The sequence below is a fragment of the Microtus ochrogaster genome, chromosome 16 (genome assembly GCF_000317375.1).
Source record: "Microtus ochrogaster isolate Prairie Vole_2 chromosome 16, MicOch1.0, whole genome shotgun sequence".
In the NCBI taxonomy this organism is placed as follows: domain Eukaryota; kingdom Metazoa; phylum Chordata; class Mammalia; order Rodentia; family Cricetidae; genus Microtus; species Microtus ochrogaster.
Genome location: NC_022018.1, coordinates 20523536 through 20533331, shown reverse-complemented (window position 1 = coordinate 20533331; position 9796 = coordinate 20523536). Strand labels below are relative to the sequence as shown.

Here is a 9796-nt window from a genome sequence, read left to right as displayed (position 1 = left end):
GTTAAAAGATTAAAGTAGGTATAAGTGTTTTAACTATAACCCTTGCTTGATGACTGTTTTGTTATATGTAACTTTATTATGTTAAAAGTAAAACTTTTTCATCTGAATAGAAAGGGGAAATGGTGTGGTAAGTCCTTTTGTCTATGTGCTGCTTTTATTGGTTAATGAGTAAAACTGTTTCAGACAGTGACTTAGCAGAATAGGGCAAGGCTGGAGTTCTAAGCAGATAGAGGAGAAAAGAGTAGGCAGAGTCAAGGAGAAGCCATGAAGCCATCGCAAGAGACAGACGCAGGAGACAGACACTGGAAAGAAGCTTCCCGGTAGGCCACAACTATGTGGTGATACACAGATTAATAGAAATGTGTTAATTTAAGATATAAGAGCTAGCTAGCAATACACTTAAGCTACTGGCTCAAAAGTATTGCAAATAATATAGTTTCTGTGTGATTATTTCAGGTCTTGGTGACCTGTAATGAACGAGCAGCCACTGGCAACACATCTGTGCTGTGTTTTAACAGGGGGAGTGCTTCACAACGTGCAAGGTCCATGAAGAGCAGGAGTGGGAGGAGCCAGGAAAACTGAACTTTTTTTTTTCTTTTAGCTAACCCAGTCCTGTAATAACAGCTTAGCTCACTCCTGGCAGTGATTGTCTCCTGACCATGACCTAGTCATCTCCTACAGGTTCCCCTCCCAAGACAGTCCTATTGGCAAGGGAATATCATCAAGACCTTCCGGCTTTCATTGTTTCCACTGAAAAGTCAGGTGTAATTCTGATACGTCTGCCTTTATATGTTACTTGGCCTTTTTCCCTTGCAGTTCTTAAAATCTTTCTTTATTCTGTATGTTTAGTGTTGAGTATTATATCACAAGGGGACTTTTTTTTTTTGATCCAGTCTATTTGGTGTTCTGTAACCTTCTTGCATCTTCATAGGTATATTTTTCTTTAGGATGGGAAAGGTTTTTTTTTTTGTTGAATATATTTTCTGGACTTTTCAGTTTGACTTCTCTTTTTTCTGCTCCCACTGAGTTTACTGCCTTGGGCCTGCTTGTGCAAAGGTCACTGGCTTGGGTCTTCTCCGTCAGATGTCGTTGGCTCAGGCCTGCTCCTTTGGAGGTTTCTGACTGGGGCCTGCTCCCCCAGCAGTGGTTCTCTTGTACCTGCTCCTGTGAAGGTTGCTGCCTCGGGCCTGCTCCAGCTGAGGTCTATCCCTATGGAGGTCACTGCTTTGGGCCTAATCTGGAGGATGTTGCGGGCTCAAGCCTGCTCCTGTGGAGGTTGCTGCTTTGAGTCTGCTCTGGCTGAGATCACTGGCTCAGGCCTGTTCCCACAGACATCCCTGGCTTGGGACTGCTTCTATGGAGTTCCCTGGCATAGTCTTGTAGAGGTCTGTGGCTTAGGCCCCAGCTGTCTTTCTTAACCCCATCTTCTCAGGGCTGTTAGATGTCAGTTGACACACAGATGTCCTAATAGAAACAGCAGGTTGCAAAGTGTACAATTTCTGAAGAGTTGCCAAATAGAAATAAGAATCATGAACTCCAGAGGCTGCCAAAAGTTTAGACTGATGTGTCTCATTCTCATACTAAAAACAGCACAAATCTCTCAATTTAATTTGTTGGTTTTGTTTACTCTTGTTTTAAAAACAAAGTGTGGCTATGTGTCCAAGCTGGCCTTAAATTTGCCATCTTCTTGCTTCTGCCTACCAAGTGCCGGTACTAAAGCCATGTGCTACTATGTTTGCTCTCAAGAACTCGTGCTTAAGGACAGTTTCCAACAGTCAAACCCTACTAGGTCAACCTAGTCTAATGTGGTCAAGTCAACAAGGGAGAGTGTGATAAAGGCACCTCCAGGGGACCTCACCAAGCAAAGAGAGGAGAGTCATGTGTTTAGACAAGGTAAGTGCATAGAGTGGAGAAGTTGGCAAGATGGCTTAGTGGTAACAAGTTGTCTTCTGTCCTCCACTAAACAAACAAACAACATCTAGTAAAAGTGAGGGAGAAAGCCTTGTGACAGATTCAAAGCCAAATATGGTATGTAGCTGTTTCTTCTGAATTTAAAAGTTCCCTCCTAGGAGCCAGGACTAAGATTCAGGAAGTAAAGGAAATCTGCAAGTCCCAGGAAGCTCAGAAAGACACAACACAAGTTAGCACCTCTCTCCCCAACAGACACAATGGCTGCTGGAGTAGACTCCCTTAGATGTTGCTAGATACTCCCAACTGGAGATAGACTCTAGGGATGCAGATAGAGCTGGTGTGGGTTTTATGATGATGAAGCTGCTTTAAGTCACCTGTGCTCCAATAAGTAACTCCAATGAGCTAGTTGGTCCAAAGAACTGTTCTCAGTGTCCTAACTGGAGTGCATAGAGCTTTATGGATGCCTCTCAGGGAGAAGCCAGGACACATAAGCCATGAGCAGCAGCTCACTAACATGTAGCATTATTTTTGTTAAAGGACAACTTACTTCCTTGGTAAATATATAAATTAAGATTGCTGTGGTTGAGCATTGTGGAACACATAATCAATCCCACTACTGTAGTGGCTGAGGCAGGAGGATTATTTGAGCCCAGTTCAAGATCACCAGTGGGTTACATATTAAGAGGCTTTCTCAACAAACAAAATACACTCCCTCCCACAAAAAACACAAGTAAACAAAAAACCAAGCCCAAACAAAAAGAGCTAGGTGTGGTAGTATATTTACAGATGGAATCCCAACACTTAGGAGTAGAGACAGAAGATCATCCTCAGCTGCACGATGAGTTTGAGGTCAGCCTGGGCTACTACATTTTTAAAAAACCTGTATGAAAAGAAAAAAGGTAACTTGAATTTCTAAATAGAACATAGGTTGACCTACCCATGTGCAGCAACCAAGACTACTTCTCTAACTCTGAGACTGACAGGCAGAGGTGTGTATTCCGTGGATCTCATACTCAAATAGCACCACACTTGAGTGTGGCTTATGGGAACGAGATTTTAGCCTGTGTTCTGGTGTTAATCGACTGAAATGTTTTTAGAGATTCATATCAGCACAGCAAGATGTACATAATTCTGACTGAAACAACAAAAAGCCAAATAAATGTAAAATGCTGAAGTTGCCTGAACAAGGAACAGAAACAAACCTTGAAAGGAATGTAGTCACTTGGTGACTTTTAAACATCCTTCACTTACAATAAGACCCTGAGAGGTGGAGGAAGAGCTGTGGAGTAAAGCTGGATTTTACTCTGAAGAAGCAATGTTGTGAGTCTTCTGACTTTTATAATGTTGTCCCTAATCTCACTGGAGGGGGACATTGGTAGGACAGCAAGGGTAACTCACTGTTTAGAGTGTCTGAACCTGACCTGACCTATCTAAAGTTGAGAAGATGCAGGCATTGGTAGAGTTGAGGAGAAAGAACAGAGAGATGGGTCTGTAGAGGGCAGCAGGGCTGCTCTTCTGTGAATGGGAAGGAGGCATGTCTATGCTGCTTTTTGGGAACCAGAAAGAACAATCCACACAAAGTGTACTGCAGGAAACTAGAGGCAATGCCCAGAGCCTGCGAGGTGCAGCCATGTGCACAAGTTCAGGTCTCTAAGAATGACTGAAAATACAGGAAAACATAAGCTACAGTCAACATTGGACAACTCAGAGAATAAACATTCAGGGAAACAGCACTGGACAGATAGGAATGTGTCAATCCTGTATCCTCCTCCTCCTCCTCCTCCTCCTCCTCCTCCTCCTCCTCCTCCTCCTCCTCCTCCTTCTTTCTTTATGAACTGGAAAGAGGATTCTGGGGATGTAAAGTCAGATTTTCTTCCTGTTGAGGAAGACAGAGCCTGCCTAGCTGGAAAGTGTTGTGTGGGAGGTCCTTCTGCCTTTGTGTTGCTTTCATTGGTTAATACAGAAACTGCTTTGGGGCTGTTGATAGGGCAAAATTTACGCAGGCAGGGAAAACTAAATGGCATGCTGGGATAAAGGAAGCAGAATCAGAGAGACATGCTGTGGATCCACCAGATACAGATGCTGGAAATTTTACCCAGTATGCCCTGCCACATGGCAATACACAGATTAATAGAAATGGGTTAAATTAAGATGTAAGAATTAGTCAATAAGGAACTAGAGCTAATGGGCCAAGCAGTGATTTATTAATACAGTTTTTGCGTGGTTATTTTGGGGCTAAGCTAGTTGGGCAGCTGGGACAAACAAGCAGCCCCTCCTTGCAACAAAGTGTGGATTTTGTTTGTTTTGTTTTGCAGTGCTTGAGATCAAACCAAGGGACCCCAGACACCTAGACACACCTCCATGGAATTCCACCCCAAATCAAGGGCTTATTTTGAAGGAAGCTAGTGTTGAACAAAATGTTGCTATTCACCTTTAATTGGGGAATAAAGTGACTACAATATTTTTTATTGCTTATGAACCATCAGAAAAGTTACCAAATTGTCTCATGCTGGGTCAGCTCTCTTCCTCCAAGGTTTCTGCTGAAGGGACCATGGCATCCTCTGCCATCCATCCCACTAGTATTTGGTGATGTCACGATGGTCTCACTGTGTGGCAGCAGTCTTTCAGGAGAGGCTCTCTTCAGAGAGGGAGGCCAGCTGATAGAATTGTGGAGAGCAGAGGCTTGAAACTGGGCAGGGAGGTTGGTAGGCATCAGGAAGTCAAGTGAAGCAGATTTACAGAGAAAGCTGGCTCCCCTCTGAGCCTTTGGTTTTGGCTTCTGGATCTCCCCACTAGTGTAAAACAAAACAAAAACAAAAAAATGAGAGTTTTATCCACCTTCATTTGTTCTCACTATTATATAGTTCATTAAGCTGTTGAAAGAAATACCTAATTTCCTAATTTCCTATAGCCTGTTTCAGAATTTGTGCAATTAAGAGAATTCCAGGGTGGACTATGTGTCACACCTCAGCCTGGCTGGACATGTGTGCGTATCCTTTCCATTACTTGGATTAGTCACAGGCCATTGATCCCTAACCCCCGCCCCTGCCTCCTTTGGCTTTTAATGTTCAAAGTTTGTCACATCACGGCACTCTCATTTTCTTATTTCCTCCACCAGCTGAGCTTTCCCACTCTATCACCCAAAATTCTATGTCATTTTTCTTCCTTTTTGGCCAAATATTTATTAAGTACAAAATTCTTTGTGTCCTGCTGTAATAATTCTACTTACATGTTATTTTATGTGTTGCATAAGTATATCGGAAGGATAGATACACCTCAGTCATCCTGTGAACTGCTTCGAGACGGAAGAGTGTAGAGATTGTATTTTCCTCCATCATGGAAAAACTCACCCCTTGCATATTTCCTAAGTTTATTTTCCTTCCTTAGCTATTTTTCTATTTTTTTTAAAAGCTTGTTTTATTAAAAACTAGGAAAGTAATGCCTACTTTCTATGAACACAGACAAGCATTAAGAAACTCACTTCTACTCTCACCAAAGGTGAAAACATCCATGACTTCTTTGCTGTCTCACATCTTTCTGAATTTTATTCAGCATTTAAAATAAATCCCAGCGACCTCAATAAATTAATATGATATTGAAGATGAGATGGTATTCAACAAAAGGTCTCACAAAAAACAAGATGGTAGGAGCTCATCCCCTGCTCAGGGAACCCCGCATCCAGAGAGCTCTCTTCTGAGGTTGCTAGCTTCCCCACTGCACCGCCTCCGGCTGCCAGCCACCTAGGCTTGAGAAGCCAAGGGCAAATAGAGCAGCGGGGCGGGGCGGGGCGGGACGGAGAGGAGGAGCTACAGTGCTGCTACCAATCAGGGCTCTGTTCTGTTTGCCCTTGCCAACCAATGAGGGAGCTCTGAGACGACCTTACTGTAGGCAGTCCTTGAGCAGTCTTGACCCACAGCTTTTGCGGCTCAAGGCCGAGAGGCCCATAGACCCCGCCCTTCCAAGATCCCACCCAACTAGACCCCGCCCCTCGAAGCCCGCCCCCACATGACCCCGCCCCCTCTAAGCTCCACCCCCGGGCCGGGGCCCGGGCGTGAGGTGCGGGGGTGCTGTGGGCTGGTTCGTCCTGCACTGCGGCGGCGGCGGCGGCGGCGGCGGCGGCGGATAGGATCAGCCTCCCGATTGTCCTTAGATCCCGAGCTACGGAGCTGAGCGTCGTTGACTGCGGCGGCGGCGGATCGGATCAGCCTCCTGATTGTCTCAGATCCTGAGCTACGGAGCTTAGCAGAGCAGGTAAGGGGCGGGTGGACAGCGGCGCCTCTCGCGGTCCCGGCTCCTGCGGCTGCGCTCCCTGGAACCGCCGCCGGCCTCCAGGCGCCTCGCGCTAGCACCTTGCGGAGAGGCGGGCAGAGGAGGGGGTGCAGGCGCGGGCGGATCCTGGGACTGTGGGGCGCTGCGGAACGCGGCAGCTGAGCCAAGGCGGGAAGACCTGCGGGAGATGAGACTGCGGGGGACAAGGACCTGCTAAGTAGTAAAAAGCCTTTTTTATCTCCTTCGGCCAGAAGACGTCTTTACTTGAGTCCTGTTTAATTCAGGTTTATCAGGCTCTAGGCATTGCGAGTTCACGGAGTTCACCGCGATGTTATTTGCTCTTTTACTTAAAGTAGCCTTTTTTCGAGAATTTGTTTGGGAACGTTTACCTAAGTGACAAGTAGACCCTGCACTGTGACTGGTGACTCACCTTTATCTGGGCTGAAGTGGGGAGGGAAGGGTGAAAGGAATGGGAGAGGAGTGTTCAGATGGTGCCGGTGCGGCAGGGGTTGGACCTGCCGCTGTCATGCCACGGATGGGAGTGAAACTGTGGTTTTCCCCCAAGTTCCTCCCTCCCTCTCTCTCAGTCTCTCTCCCTTTCCCTTCTTTCTTTTCCTTTTCTCCTCCTCCTTCTTCAATCAACAGCAGTGAAACAGAAAAGCCTTTTAAAAAGCAATCTGTGGACTTTAGGCTACAGGACTGCACCTGCTGCTTGAACACTTGTCAGACACATCCTAGGCAATTCAATACGTGATTAAAATGGTCTTGGAAAAAGTACCTTGAGTGACTGTTAACTTTTCTTTAGCCTGCCCAGCATGCCATCTGCCCACAGGTGAAATGATACCGCCCACTGAGGTTTAGAAGGCTAGTGTCTGTGCGCAGTGATGCCTTTGAAGTGCCTCCTCCTTGCCCAGGTGCACACAGGTTCCCTTGGGTGTGTTCATAAAGCTCACAGCACTTGCCAGTTATTTTTCCCAGGGACAACTGTGCAGAAAATGCAAGCTCTTGTGATGAAAGAAACGATAGCGCGGACACTTAACTAGCACTTTATCCGAGATCTGGGTAAGACTTGAATTTATCAAGCACAGGACAGGATCAGAGATGGTCATTTTCAAAAAATACCATCTTTTAGTTTTTCTAGGCAGCTACTAAGATAGTTTGAAAGTTCCCAGAAAGGTAATTTCCCACACAGGCAATGATGATAATAATAATAATAATTAATAATAAGAAAAAACTGATAGTGCTTCATGAGAGTCTATTGAAATATTTTGGGAAGGGGTCTTTGCAAATCCACTAGTTTTTCACTGCACATCTAACTTAGCCGTGTCTTTCAGGAGTTTTGTGAATTGGTCTGAAAGAATGAGGATGCATTTTGATGGATATTGATTATAAGATGACTTTGAGCAAAGTTTTTACATTTATGGAAGGATTAAAAATGTAGCAATAATTTTTTTATTAGAATAATTCAAGCATAGGAGTTTAGGTAGCCACTATGGGGTAATGTCATGGCTTGGGGAACTCTAGAAGATTGTTAGGTTTTGTTAAAGGAATTAAGAACATTGAAACATCTCATGAATTATTAAATGGAATTGTTCTTATGAAGTAATCCTTTTTGTGTTTTATGTAACACACTGTGCTGTATTACAGGCATACTACATTTGGTTATAACTTACTGACCTGCCCTATAGTGTCTAGGTATCACCTCTGCTGTAATGATGGGGATTTGGGAGTGGGAAGGTAAACAGGCTCCCACCCTCAGGGGAAGGAGGCTCTTGGGAGCACTGTCAGGCCCTGGGATGTGTGGGCACCAGAGGGTGAGCAGTTGTAAGTGGTAGCACAGATTAAAAGCTGCCCTGGAGTCAGCTGCATAGAGTGTGTTTCCCACACTGCAGTCAGTTTAAGGCTCTCTCAGGGCCAGACTTAGGTTAGGTGTGCTCCAGTCTTTGACTATGTTTCCAGTTTTGTTTTTTCCCCTGTAGGCTCTCGCTATGTAGGCCAGCCTAGTCTCTCCAACACCAGCCTTCTTTACACTCAGCTTCAATGTTTGGAATGAGTGGAATCTTGAGCTTTCTCAAGCTAATGAGCTGGGAATGTATACGGACAGCTTTAAGCAGTGTCCATTTGCCTATGGTGGGTGCTTGGCTGTATAACTCAGAGTCTTCTTTTTGAGAAGCACATTGATAGTAGGTGAACTTTACAGGGCATGCACTTGTGCTGCTCAGGTTAGGAATGTAGACTGGTCACAGGGTTTGGCTCTGAGAAGAGCAGCAGCACTGGGGAGCTGTGAAGGGCAGGAACAGCCACATTGTTAGTTGACTCTGTGACTTAAAATCTCTTGGAAAGGGTTTTCCTGTATCTGTAGGTAGAAAAGTCTGAATGTCAAGAATCAGTTAGTTTTGAGGGTTGTGACTTCTTTTTTGGCAAATGGAAGTTTGTTATCAAGATTTGGAGTTGAACTCAGGCTTAAAAGGATTATGGAGCCATGGGCCAGATTTGCCATGCTTCCACTGACTGTATTGCTTAATTTCTTCCTAATATGTCTTCTGATGTAGTGTATTTTAAATTTAACTCGGTCCCAAGGAGAGTACAGAGTATCTGGTCTCTTTCCTGGGGACCCCCTCACCCACACTTGGTACCGATACCCCCTTAGGTACTAATCTAAGGCTGGATGCTCAAGTTCTAGGTACAAAATGACCTGTACTTGTGTGTAGCCCGCATGCTTTGAACCATGTCTAGATGACAAGGATTGCAGATCCTTTCCTGTTACAGCACAGAGGGCACCCGAGTAGCTGCTAGGCTTTGTTGTTTAAGATGGAAGTCTGTTTATGCTCCTTTTCTGGCCCACACTTGACTGGATCCTGACATGGGGAGATGCACAGGTGAGAGGCGCGATTGTGCCTGGCTGAGTTTTTTCCAGGGTTGGGTTGTATTAATTTTTAAAATTACACTTCATCTATTGCATGTGTACATGCATGCATATACTTGCCACAGTGAGGGACAGAAGTTAAAGGACAACTGCTTACCCACACGGGTTCCAGGAATCAAACTCAGGTTTGGTGGCAAACACCCTTACCCACTGAGCCCTCTTTGTGATTCACTGAACTCTGATTTGTCCTTTTTTTAAATGTGCCATAGTCAAAATACAGATTAGGCCCTTTTTTTCAGGTTTGGGAGAGAAGTTGTTGAGAATTTGGGGCCTGTGGGTATCGAGGAAATCAATTGACATTGTTTTGAAATATTTATAGTCATTTAAACTAGGTCAGAACCCTACATTTAGGGTTTTTTCAAAATGGTGATCATTTCACCCTCAACACAAAATGTAGGCTAGTGATTCTCAAACCTTTGTGGACTGTGAAAATGTGGCCCGCTGCCCTATTCCAGAGTGTCTGATTTGATCCCTGCTTCTTGTAGTTCTGGTCATTTCCAAGTTTATGCGATGCTGCTGACATATGAAAACTATTTTATGAATCCTAGGAGGAGATACAAGCGTCATTGTTGATACTGCCTTTGGGGCTTGAAAGGCTGATCTGAATGTAATCCTTATCCCTTCCTAAGTTAGTGCTTCAGGCAAATCACACACACACACACACACACACACACACACACACACACACAC

General features: G+C 44.8%; 1 protein-coding gene and 1 long non-coding RNA gene across 5 annotated transcripts in view; one reads left to right on the top strand and one right to left on the bottom strand.

The window, feature by feature from the left end:
- Positions 1-4331: 4331 nt before the first annotated feature.
- Positions 4332-5639, bottom strand: LOC106143941. Its single transcript, XR_001229071.1, has 2 exons — positions 5393-5639; positions 4332-4703 (listed from the first exon to the last, which is right to left on the bottom strand). It is a non-coding gene; the product is annotated as an uncharacterized LOC106143941 (long non-coding RNA).
- A 348-nt stretch (positions 5640-5987) lies between these two features.
- Positions 5988-9796, top strand: part of Mpp7 (membrane palmitoylated protein 7) — a 273759-nt gene continuing 269950 nt past the window's right edge. For 2 of the 4 annotated variants that reach the window (XM_026783024.1, XM_026783023.1), the window contains exon 1: positions 5988-6162. The gene's annotated coding sequence lies outside the window, so the exon portion shown is untranslated. The remainder of the gene's footprint in view (positions 6163-9796) is intronic. The other 2 variants (XM_026783025.1, XM_013349019.2) reach the window with 2 other exon arrangements.